Source organism: Podarcis raffonei, chromosome 1 (assembly GCF_027172205.1).
Source record: "Podarcis raffonei isolate rPodRaf1 chromosome 1, rPodRaf1.pri, whole genome shotgun sequence".
NCBI classification, from domain to species: domain Eukaryota; kingdom Metazoa; phylum Chordata; class Lepidosauria; order Squamata; family Lacertidae; genus Podarcis; species Podarcis raffonei.
The window spans coordinates 36,558,779-36,570,949 of record NC_070602.1 but is presented as its reverse complement, the minus strand read 5'-3'; the positions used below and the strand labels follow the sequence as shown (position 1 = coordinate 36,570,949).

The following is a 12,171-nucleotide window of genomic DNA, read 5'->3' as shown; positions in this document are numbered from 1 at the left end:
GGTGGGGTTGTGGTGCTCAGGTGACCAGTTGACCATGGATGCGCTGCTTACTAGGAGGTAGAGAGGGAGTGGCAGAAAGTGGTGGGGTGAGACTGATGTGGTGCAAGCACATTCATGGAACCAATCTAGTGCTCCTACTGGCATGCTTTTACCTTGCAGGAACCTTGCCACCAGCCTCCCACTCCCCTTTTACCAGATGGTAAGCAGCAGTGATGGGATGACATGTACTGGCTTGATGCAGATGACTGGTGGGAGGAACCAGCTGGGGAACACCCAAGGGAACCCCCAGGAGAAGAAGGCTCAGAGCTAGGGGGTTAGTGGTGGGGCGACAACGAGTGGCCAGAGGGAGAAGGAGGTGGGAGGAGGATGTGTTGGAAGCTGAAGAGATAACAGGGTTTAGTGAGCAGGAAGAGGCCGTGACAGAGAGCAGTCCAGAATAAGTGGCAGAAGAGGAAGCTGGAGAGAAGGTGGGCCAAGAGACAGAGATGAGTCAGGCTGCTCAAGAAGCCAAGGAATCCCCCCTCCTACTGTGACCAGCTCCCCTCCCCACTGGTCTCACAAAACATGGAGGGGAATGAAGAGGGCGGAGCAAAGAAACAAAACGAAGGAGCCTCAGTCGCTTGGGAATGACTTGTGAGAGGATTTTTAGAGAGCGGTGGGAAGGCAGGGACCTTCAGTCCTCACAACTGCCTCACTGTGACAAGACCTACTGGGGAAGTTGCTGTGATCACTACGCCAGAGCTGTCTTGGTTTCTTTGAATAAAGAGTTAACTTCACTGACACCGGGTGTTTTGTTGCTGACCCAGCCCTGACTCCAGCTCCTGACTGTGATCAACCAGAGTTCAGAGGGGTGCCACTGCCCCACTATGCCAGCCGTTGCTGAAGTTCCCTTTTGCACCCATTTCTATTCCTCCTACAGCTTTAACATTTTTATTCATCCAAGCAGTTTACAACAATTAAAACACAATAAGAACAACACAAAAATCAAAACAGATCACCAGCTGACTATTATGGAACACGTTTTTCTTAATTGTCTGCATAAGGCTGGCGGCTCCTACCTATCTGCCTCCGCAACCTCATTCAATTGCGTTACATTTAAGCAAACAAAATATGTCAAAGCCCATCCATCAACTGTCAGCAGGGGGAGGTAACAGTTTTGAACTGGTGTGAGAAACCTATGGTTTGTTAGGTGTGGGTGCAATATAGTGGCTAGAAATCCTAGAATCAGGGCTCATTGAAGCCAGGCACAATGGCTGTGTTTGGCTTAATAAGGCTTTTGTCCATATATGCAGCTCCTTCACAGCGCAAGCAGTCAAACCAGGGACCCAGTTAGGATGAAATGGGGAAGTCAGATTTGATTGTTCGTGCCACAAAGAGAAGAGCAAAGGAGGTGTGAACCTGGGCAGAAAGCTGGCTCACATCTTGGCTTATGATCATCATAAATGGGCCATAAAGTGGCTTCAGGCAACCTCCTGCTCCATGACGGACCCTGCATACAAATACTTTACACTCTGGCTAGGAGATGTGAAAGGTAGCATTCTAGAACCAAGGTATCCTGTGTTGCAGCTATTGGCATCACCATTCACATTTATCCCTTATCATCTGTGAACTCAAGTCTCATAATTCTCTCCTGGTCTGGGCCAGGATTGCAATGGAGAAGGTGATGGAGTTGCAACAATATCAGACACCATTGCAAGTCATACCACTGGGAAAGAGCTTGATCTCTCATCTTCTGACCACACATTAAAAACATAAGAAAAGCCCTGCTGAATTAGACAAAAAAACCCATCTAAGCTAGCAGCCAGTTCTCACAGTGACCAACCAAATACCTATGCAAAGTCCACCAGCAGGACACAAGCACAACAGCACTTTCTCCTCTTGTGATTCCCAGCAACTAGTATTCAGAGGCATACGGTCTACAGTACTAGACGGCTATCAGTAGTTGTTCATAGACTTCTCCATGAATTTTAAAGCCTTCCAAATTGGTGGCCATTTGTAGTAGCAAATTCCACAGTTTATGCTCTGAGTTTAAAGAAAGAGCATGCCGTTTCAGAATATTATTTTTAATTAATTTATTTTTTCCAAATATTTACAGATCACCTTTTGCTTTAAGGGAGTGTGTTTCACAGTACACAATACACCACCTGGAGAGCTTTTTAATCAAGTTCTTTATACATTTGTAAACAAAATTTTAAAAAAACACGATGATGATGTGTCCTATACATGCCCAGGGTGGTATTGTGCTGGTAAGCTCATCCCCTAACCTTTGCACATCCACCTGAATGTGTGTATTTACCAAGGGCCTTTCTGAACTTACCATTTATAGTTGCTGTTTGATCTGACATTTTTAAGCGTGAATTTGTAGCTGATTGTCTGCTCTTGCCACTGTTATAAGGTTTTGCTTTCCACACTAATGGCAGGTTGTGGCACTGAAGAAAGCTCCTTTGGCTGTAATCACAGTCCTTGCATACCATTGTGTTCCTCTAGCTGGCAAACTCTGGAGTTATGAGCACATGCATGTGAATAGGTCATAGTGGGTAGCTTGATGAAGATGTTGACCCAAAGTAAGGCTGCTGTGAAAAAGATCAAGTCCATGTTAAGGAGCGTTGGGAAGGGAATTGAAAATAAAATTGTCAATGTCATAATGCTGTTGCACAAATCTATGGTGAGACCATACTTGGAATACTGTGTCCACCTCAAAAAGGATATTGAGAAAGTTCAAAAAGGGCAATCAGAATGAGCAAGGGATCATTATGATACGAGTAAGGAGGTTATTAGTTGAAGTGGACATGACAGGGGTACATAAGATTACACATGGTTTGGACAAAGTGGACAGGGAAAGGTCGTCTTCTTCTTCTTCTTCTTCTTCTTCTTCTTCTTCTTCTTCTTCTTCTTCTCTCTCTCTCTCTCTCTCTCTCTCTCTCTCTCTCTCTCATATAATAATTGAACCTGGAGCCATTCAATAAAGCTGAATGTTGGAAGATTCAGGGCAGGCAAAACACTTTACACAACACAATTTGCTCCCAGAAGAGATAATGAAGGCCATAAACTTGGATGACTTTAAAATAGGATTAGGCAAATTCATGGAGGCTCAGGTTATCAACGGCTGCTAAACATGGTGGCTATTTGCTTTTTCTACTGTTGGGGGCTGTATGCCTTTGGATACAAGTTGCTGGGAATGACAAGTAGCAAGAGTTGATATTGTACTCAGGTCTTGCTGGTGGACTTCCCATAGGCATCTGGTTGGCCATGGTGATAACAGGATGATGGACTACATTGGCCTATGGCCTGATCCCGCAAGGCTCTTCTCTTGTTCTAATGTTCAGAGTTGGGAGACATAGATGAAGGGAATTTGTTTTAAATAAGGAGCCTTGGCAATATTGACATCTGCATATACACTATACACACACCATATTTACCCTTGCTGTGACCTATGACACACAAGATACTCTAACCATCCATGAGGATGCCTTAGGTCTATGACTGTAACACTGGATGCACAAATTGGCTCTGTGACCAGGAAACCCTTTACTAGCTCCAGTTGTTTTGCCAGCTACTGTCATTCCTCAACAGGAATATTCTATCCAGTTTGACCCATGTGCTGGTAATCTTCCAAACAGATTACTGTAAAGTGCTCTGTGGTAGGAACTGGGGTTGGTACCTCAACTTCAGCCAGTTCAGCAGGGGGAAATGGCATGCCAGCTGTTTCCCCCCCCCCGACCTTCTGGTGGAGCAGGGAGCTTCAGCAGAAGCTGGGGAGAGCTGTGGGCAGCTCAGCAGATGGCAGCAACTGATCAGGAGCCTGAACATGAGGGTGGACTACGGTTTCCTAGAATCGGATGCCTCCTCTGCAGATGGCAGCAAACCCAGGCTCTCCAAAGGACATCATGTATTTATACTATTGTAAAGCAGTTTACTAAAAGTTGTAAAGCAGTTTACTAACGATTCTCATTTTATGATCTGTATAAGCATCCTGTATGCCTGGGCTGTTCTGCATGAAATGCAATGGCAGCTAAGCCATATATTAGTGGGGACAGTGAGTATCCTTGCCCTCTATAGGTGAAAAGACCTTGAATTGTGATTGTCAACAGAGACAACTGCTTGAGGACCTCAACAGGGGGATGCAAAAGCTCGACTTGAGGGTTGGGGGACTTCTGGAAGAGAAGGGCATATTTCACAGAGAGTTGTAGAAGGCCAGGGAGATTGGTGAAATCAGGTGTCTCGTCCTGAGGAAACAGAAATACTTGCACAAAGCCATCACTGGAGACAGACCAGTGTCTTCTTGCATAATGCAGCCAGACCTCAACACCTCACAAAACATGTTTAAAGGCTACCAGAACACGCACAGCAGGTGTTTGCCACCTTTCCGTTCTCCTATGTCTAGGATCTTGCTCATCCTTCCAGGAGTTAGAACGTGGCTCATTCAGCACATTCTGAGAATCACATGAACTTTTTCCAGACCGCTGCAATTTGGAAGCAGTATATTCTGTTTAGACATCATTCACATGGTGACTAAGCATGGCTATGGATGAATCTGGATTGCACCCACTGGCCCGGGTTCAAACTCCACACGTTGACCATAATTTATTTTTTTTAAGTGCCTCTATGGTTTGTGTGTGGAGGCTGTGTTCAGAAGCAAGGGTGAATGACAGAATACATCTCCCTTACACATTCAGTCAAGGTGCATATTGTGCTTGAAATTTAATATACATAAAAGCCTGTATAGGCTAGTTAAAAGTAGATTTCCAGCATTTAAAAAGCTATTCCCCAATGGCGTGCTTGCCTCCATTGTATGTTACTTTTCTTTCCAAGCAGAGGATAACATTTCTGCTACTGTCTCATATGGAATTTTCTAATTTTGTGGTCCGGTAGGGAGGAAAAACTTCTAGATGCTGTACTTCATTTTAACACGGAAAAGAAACACCCAACATGCCTGAACTGAAGAGATTTCAGTCTTCAGTTCGCATTCTCTTACTGTCAAATCTGAGTGGCAGGATTAAATATAATTGATTTGAATAGTACAATAAATCATCTTAAATTCAGAAACACCTATTTAAATAATATTCATCTGGATTGAGGATTTGGTCACTAATACTGCATTCCTAACCCACCTCCTATCCTATACATATTCACCTCGAAGTAAGTTCCATTATTTTGGCTGCAAGTTTGTGGGGCTGCAAGTGTCACTCTCTTGTAGAACTTCTAGAGTAGTCTATCACTGAATACATGTTGACCATTCTGATTTGCGAGGAACTTGAAGATAATTTTTTAACAACTTTAATATGTGTAAAGGGACTAGAGGACTCTAATTGGTATTTGTGTTTTTTATCAAGTATGTCATAGTACGTCCATAATCATTATCATGATTGATAGCTTCTTGTTCATTAGCAAAGAGGTTCTCAAGAAAGATAAAAATATTAGAAAATGAAACTCTTGTCTTGCTATTTATCATCCATTTAAAATTCATTTCAAGTAATAACTTCAGCGTTAATTATTTCAGTAATTTTCTAAATCTAAGGGCTTCAGGTCTGTAATATGTCTTCCTCAGCTGACAATTTTTGTTATGCGGTGCAAAATAACTTTGTGATCCTAAAATTACTTTTTTTATATTCATTATTTTTAAACAAATTTTGTGTTTTTTTACTCGTTATGTAGAGAATGACCTGTTTTGAACTTCACCAGAATTTTTAAAGGAGAAACTATTCAAGCATGAAGGAGTTTGGTGATTTTTCTGCATGACTTGAAATTATTTTAAAATTCAGTTATAAGAAGGTTAAGCAACCTATACTAAAATGTAAAAGGATATATATTAAAAATCAGATAAATCATTGTTTGCAGTATCGGGGGGGACACTTTAAAGAGGTCAAACTAGGATATGGTTAAATCTTATGCCTACTGCAAGAGATATTCATTTTAAAATAGTGCACTATCTACCTATATATTCCATAGGAAAGAGATACCAAAACCTGATACAGGTAAGAAATTGTTTTTCTTTGTTACCCTAGTGCTTACATAACAACAATACTATATTATGATTTAAGGAACCAATGAAAAGTAATGTGACTTTATCCAAGAGCAACATTTGTTTTGGAAATTTAAATAAGATGTCAGGTTTTTACTTTAATATATACAGAGATTTTGTGCTTAAAGAGACTACCATATGCTTCCTTAATCAGAATACTGCACTCTATTCCCCCTCTCCTGCTCCCAAATACAGTATTGGAGTGCTTTTTTTTCTGCCCCCCACCCCACTTTATAAAACAGTAAATTCTGGAACATTTTACCCATGCATGTCAAGTTACTGCCAGTATACAATGCACATTCTCATTAATGCTTCCCAGTCATTCTAGACTTAGGCAAAGAGTGTCCAAAAGTACCATATTTAGCTTCTATCTGAAATTCTCCCGAGCTGTCAATTTAGGTGTTAAAGAGACCATTTGTAAAGCTTGGCTGGGAACTGCCATTATTGACTGGAATGTGTGTTTATCATTACATTCAATGATGAAAGTGGAACATGTAGCATATGAATAAATGTCAGCAGATGTTTCTTTTAAATGGCCTGATTTCAACCTCCTGTTGTTTGTCTTGAATACAAATATTATAAAAGGGAAAAAGGCAGAAAATTTTATGACATAAGTGCAAGGATAGTTATTTAAAAAAAACAAAAATAATTATCAGAGTCAGTAGAGAGTGAGGAAAGTATAATTAATAGGAATAATTAGGTGTTGTTATTGCTTAATTTGAAAATTAGAGAAAAGGATGGAACAGCAGTTCACTGTAGCCCAGAAACCTACAATCTTCACTCTGCAAGGACTGGGAAAGGTCGGCAAGATTTGTTACCAAAATTGAAGCCTCCGATAAAGTTGTATTTTTGCGCAGTTTTTACTTTTTGTTCAAAAAAGCCCAAACAAACAAAAATAATCCCAAGAAACAGGTGGTGAGAGAAGAAGGGCTAGGACACCCCCCCCCCCCACAGTTGGAATGTTCTCAGTCACTTGGATGGAAAGATTCCCTTCAGAAATTCTCACACTTCATGGGCCCTTCAAAGATGTTCAGTAACTCAAGCACCAAATGTTTGCTTTGCGTGAGAAACAGAGAGAGAGAGAGAGAGAGAGAGAGAGAGAGAGAGAGAGGAGAAAAGGAAAGAAAAAGCAGGGGACTTCTTCAGCTGCAATTTTGATCGTTCTGGATTTCTCCAGATATTTCTCACCACTTGTTTCAGGGCCTATGTCGTTGTTACTTTCCCCCCACGTACATGAAGGACCCCCCTGACTTCCTTTGCAGTCTGAATCACTGTGGTATGCAGTTTGGGAAAAGGTGGCAGGACGTGTCAAGGGATAAGACAATAAGGAGCGTGGCACTTTGTGACAGAATTCCATGGGTAAGTACTGCATACTGACTCCATAGACCCTAGGGGGTGAGTAATAGGGTAGTGACTTTCCAGCTAGGCTCCCTTTGTTAAGAGCTATTGCAGGAGGGATGATCTTTAATGCTATTTTTGCACATTTAAAATAATCAAGCAGTAGCTGAGGTTTGCTTAAAGTTTTGAGTAGAAGCCACCAGTACTATTTGAGAATAAGTATTTTGAGGGTCATGGTCTTTGTCTGCAATTTTACCACGTGGTACAACAGCTACAGCCATTCCTGGACTTGGAAAGCTTGGCCACAGTATTTCATGCATTGGTTACCCCAAGACTAGATTACTGCAATGTGCTCTATGTGGGGCTTCCCTTCCACTTGATCTGGAAGGAACAGTTAGTGCATAATGCTGAGGCAAGAGTAAAGACCCTATCAGCATAGAACAGCTCTGCTCAGAGATCAGCACTGATTAAATAATAATAATAATAATAATAATAATAATAATAATAATAATTTATTATTTATACCCCGCTCTGCTGAGTTTCCCCAGCCACTCTGGGTGGCTCCCAATCAAGTGTTAAAAACAGTACAGCGTTAAATATTAAAAACGTCCCTGAAGATGTCTTCTCAATGTCAGGTAGTTGTTTATCTCTTCGACGGGAGGATTGTTTATCTCTTTGATGGGAGGGTGTTCCGGGCGTTCCACAGGGCGGGTGCCACTACCAAGAAGGCCCTCTGTCTGGTTCCCTGTAGCCTCACTTCTCGCAATGAGGGAACCTCCAGAAGGCCCTCGGCGCTGGATCTCAGTGTCCGGGCTGAACAATGGGGGTGGGGACTATATTTGGGAGTGGGTTGTCTATATTTGGTTCTGCACCCAGTTCAAGGTGTTCCTATTAATATATAAAGCTCTTAACAGCATGGGACCAATTTACCTTACTGCCATATATGCCTACTCAACTGCTTTGATCTGTGGAATTGGTACTGTTGCATGTGCCACGTAATACTCATTCCACAGTGGTAAGAAATTGGTGATGACCCTCTTCCAACTCTACAATTCTATGATCTTTTAGGGTGACAGCACTATGGAACTCCCTGCCTATTGATGTCAGGAAAGCAGCTTCATTGTTCTCTTTTGGGTGCCTCCTAGAAATGTTTTTGTTTAGGCCTCACTTGATAGAGAGGACAGTCCATCGCCTAACTCTCAAACTCTTGGTATAAGAACATTTGTTACTCCCGATTGCATTTTACCACATTGCTGCCATACCATACCAAACTAAGCTGATGGGTCTCACACCCAAATAAGTCTAATTCCCAGTAGATGTGGTTAGAATTGTAGTGCCACGGTCCAGCACTCAGAGACCCTCTGACACACAGAACTAAAACTGATTTCTATTAAAAGTTTATTTATTATTATTTCACAAAATGTACGGAACCACTTGATTGAAAATATAAAACCTCAAAGCAGTTTGCAAAAAAAGGAAAAAGAAAACCTCACCCAATGAAATTATCAGTGAAAATGGTTTAAAACAATAATTCCAGAAAATAATTTAAATCATCCATGAGCTAAAAACCAGCTTAAAATGCACATCAACATTAGGCAACTCTGGATAGGTTTGCCTAAACAAAGCATTTTCCAGGAGTTTCTAAAAAGTATACAGTGAAGGCTTCTTCCTGATGTCATTAGAAAAGGAGTTCCAAAGTGTAGATTCCGCCACATTAAAATATCAAATTCTTACCAATCCGGAGCATGATGTGGCAGCTGTGGCATTGCCCATTGGGAAGTCGTCACTTTATTTTTTGGTGAGAATTTGGGGTTTGCAGCAGTGATAGGTCTTAGCCTTTAAAGTCTTAGCCTTTAAAGAAAAAAAGGGAAGTTAATTTAAAACATGAACAAGAATAAAAGAACAAAAATTCAAAATGATTGAAGGATGATGGCATGCTTTCCCAATTACAAAACTTCTGGAAGTGATAGCTTTTTCATAGATACATGTCTGATTGTTGTTATTGTCCCTGATGATATTTCCCATCACAGCTAAACGGCAGCCTGATGTACATGCTCCAAACTTTGCTCAACTTGGGCAATGGCAGTTTGCTTCCTAAGCAGATGTTCTCAGAGGCAGGATTGGTGGGGAGCAAGACCTTCTCAGTAGGTGAACTCTCTTTGGAACTTCCTGCCCAGTCATGCCCACCTTACACGATCTTGCACTTCTCTCAATATTTAATGAAAAGTTAGCTGCTTGAAAGAGAGAGCTTTCCTATAGTTGATTACTGGTTTTGCTTTTAACCAGCACATTCTGAAAACCTACCGGTGCATCCAAACATTTTAGGGCCACCAGGGTTGGTTTGTGCATACAGTCAATTACTGTGAAGACTGTATTATTGTATTATTGCCAATATTATAATATGATGATTGTATTAATATGTTATTGTCCATTTTACATCACACATATTTTATAATATGATGAATTGTATATTATTATTATTGTATGATTTTATGATAGCACCTGAAAAACTCTTATGATCTATTTATATTATTTTTATTGGTTTAATGTATTTTTTATTCTGTACAACACTCAAATTTTCTAATACATCAATTAATAAAAGTTGCTTCTGAAATGCTTCTTTTGCATTTGGATTATTGGTTATATTTTTCTTCTGCTTTATTTGATTTTATCATGCTTCGTGTGTGGCTTTTGAATAGAAAATATTTTTTATAAATACGCTTCAAAGTTATTTCCTCTCTGGGGTTTTTTTTTGGGGGGGGTTGGGTTGGTACACTGACACCAGTTCCCCCCCGCAACTATGTTTAGCATGTATGAAGAAGAAGATAAATACTTTCAAACTCACAAGAATAGGAAATACACAGTAGTTCTCATCAAGCTATGGTTAGTCATAACCAAATAAATACTATTTAAAATGGGATTCAGTCACAAATGCAAATTATTTTGCTTTTTTAAAAAAAAATGTATGTATCGTTTTTATTTCAGAAATGTATGTCTGTGAAAAGTAAACGATGCAGCAGCAGTAAAAATGATAGATTTGTAGAATGCTATGCATGAGGATTAATGGGGGGTAAAAATCAAATCAATCAAATGTGGCAGAATGTCGGTCTCCTTGCAGCTAAAATTGTAGGACAACTCTTACTCTAATCTGCGACTATTCCATTTTAGTTATGTTGAAAGCTCTCACATTTTCAGTGTTTGAGTACAGTATTCAAGTAGTCTTGATAAATTTCGAACAAGCAGGACTTGTGGCATGACATTCTGAAGAATGTCTATCTATCTATCTATTACAGAATATAACTTGTAATTGCCAGTATTTTTTTTAAAATGCATAAGGTCTTTCAAGTATTATTTAATGTGCAGAAAGGGAAGGTTTTTTAAAATAAAATAAAAAATAAAATAAAATAAAAAATAAAATAAAATAAATAAAAATCTACCCACATCCAGAAACAAGTGGACCACCCGGTATAAACTATACTACCTCCCCATAGGCTTGGCTCTTGGGGATTCTATGGCTGCGTTTAGACATATCACTAAACCATAGTTTAGTGCTGTCTTGGGGTCATTCACTCCGCTTCTCTATTCTGATCCAGCACAGCCATGTGGGGGAGATACGAAGCAGCCACTTACATTTTCTATTACTCACCATTTGCTATTTTATCCAAACCAGCGGAGACTGTAGTAGGGGAGAAGAGGAAGGGAAAACAAGCCCATGCACAAAATGAGAAACAATGGCTTAGCGTTACATGCAATTGAGGTCTATGTTGCCTATACAATAAAGCTTTTATTGTTTGTTGTTTCCATTGAAAGGGGAAACAATTTGAATAGCTGGTTTTAAAAGCCTGTAAATCATGGGTAGGCAAACTAATGCCCGGGGGCTGGATCTGGCCCAATCACCTTCTAAATCCGGCCCACGACCCAGCATGTTTTTACATGAGTAGAATGTGTCCTTTTATTTAAAATGCATCTCTGGGTTATTTGTGGGGCATAGGAATTCGTTCATTTCCCCCAAAAAATATAGTCTGGCCCCCCACAAGGTCCGAGGGACAGTGGACCGGCCCCCTGCTGAAGACGTTTGCTGACCCCTGCTGTAAATGGACGGAGGAATGCAGGGCATAATCCTGCCTTCACCTCCACCCTGTTGGCACAGACCATCAGCGTTGAATGTGTTATTAAACTGTTTTTGTTATTAAACTGTCCATCTCCACCCCAGCCTCCAACTTTAGGATTGCACCCTGCACATATATATGACTCATAATATGCTGTTCTTGGGGAATATACACATTTTAGTGGAAACGTGGGTGTGGAGATAAATTTGGAATAAAATTGTGAGACATCGTGTTTCTCCATCAAGGCAATGCATGTTTCTTCACATTGGCATTTTACAGGTACCTGTTATTCTGAATTTTTTATATATGAAATACTGCCCTTCCAAATTCTGAGTTGATTCACTCAAGGACACTGGCATATTAAAAACCAGAGCTCTGTGGAACTGTGCAGAGTTTCACATACGGTAAAGCTTCACTAATGTACCCAATTTAAAATGCTACTCATGCTTTACTGTAGTCTTACTCCACCCACTTTCAGCTCTTTTGGAAAGACACAATAAAATTTAGTGGGACTGCAAGTTGGCTTGAAGCTCCTGCCAAACTCTGCTCAGGTTCCTTCAGCCCAAATTCTCAAAATGTGTTTGATCATGTGAACTTGAAATTTAACCCTTAATCTGAATAGACACCCCTGCCATACATTGCAACTTGGCAAAAATGGACTCTAGCATACTACAACACCTGTGAGTATGTTGCCCTTGAGAA

At 40.5% G+C, this 12,171-nt stretch overlaps 1 long non-coding RNA gene across 1 annotated transcript; it reads left to right on the top strand.

The window, feature by feature from the left end:
• Positions 1-7,121: 7,121 nt before the first annotated feature.
• LOC128410238 (uncharacterized) lies at positions 7,122-9,974 on the top strand. The gene is made up of 2 exons (XR_008329426.1): positions 7,122-7,381; positions 9,391-9,974. It is a non-coding gene; the product is annotated as an uncharacterized LOC128410238 (long non-coding RNA).
• Positions 9,975-12,171: the final 2,197 nt, after the last annotated feature.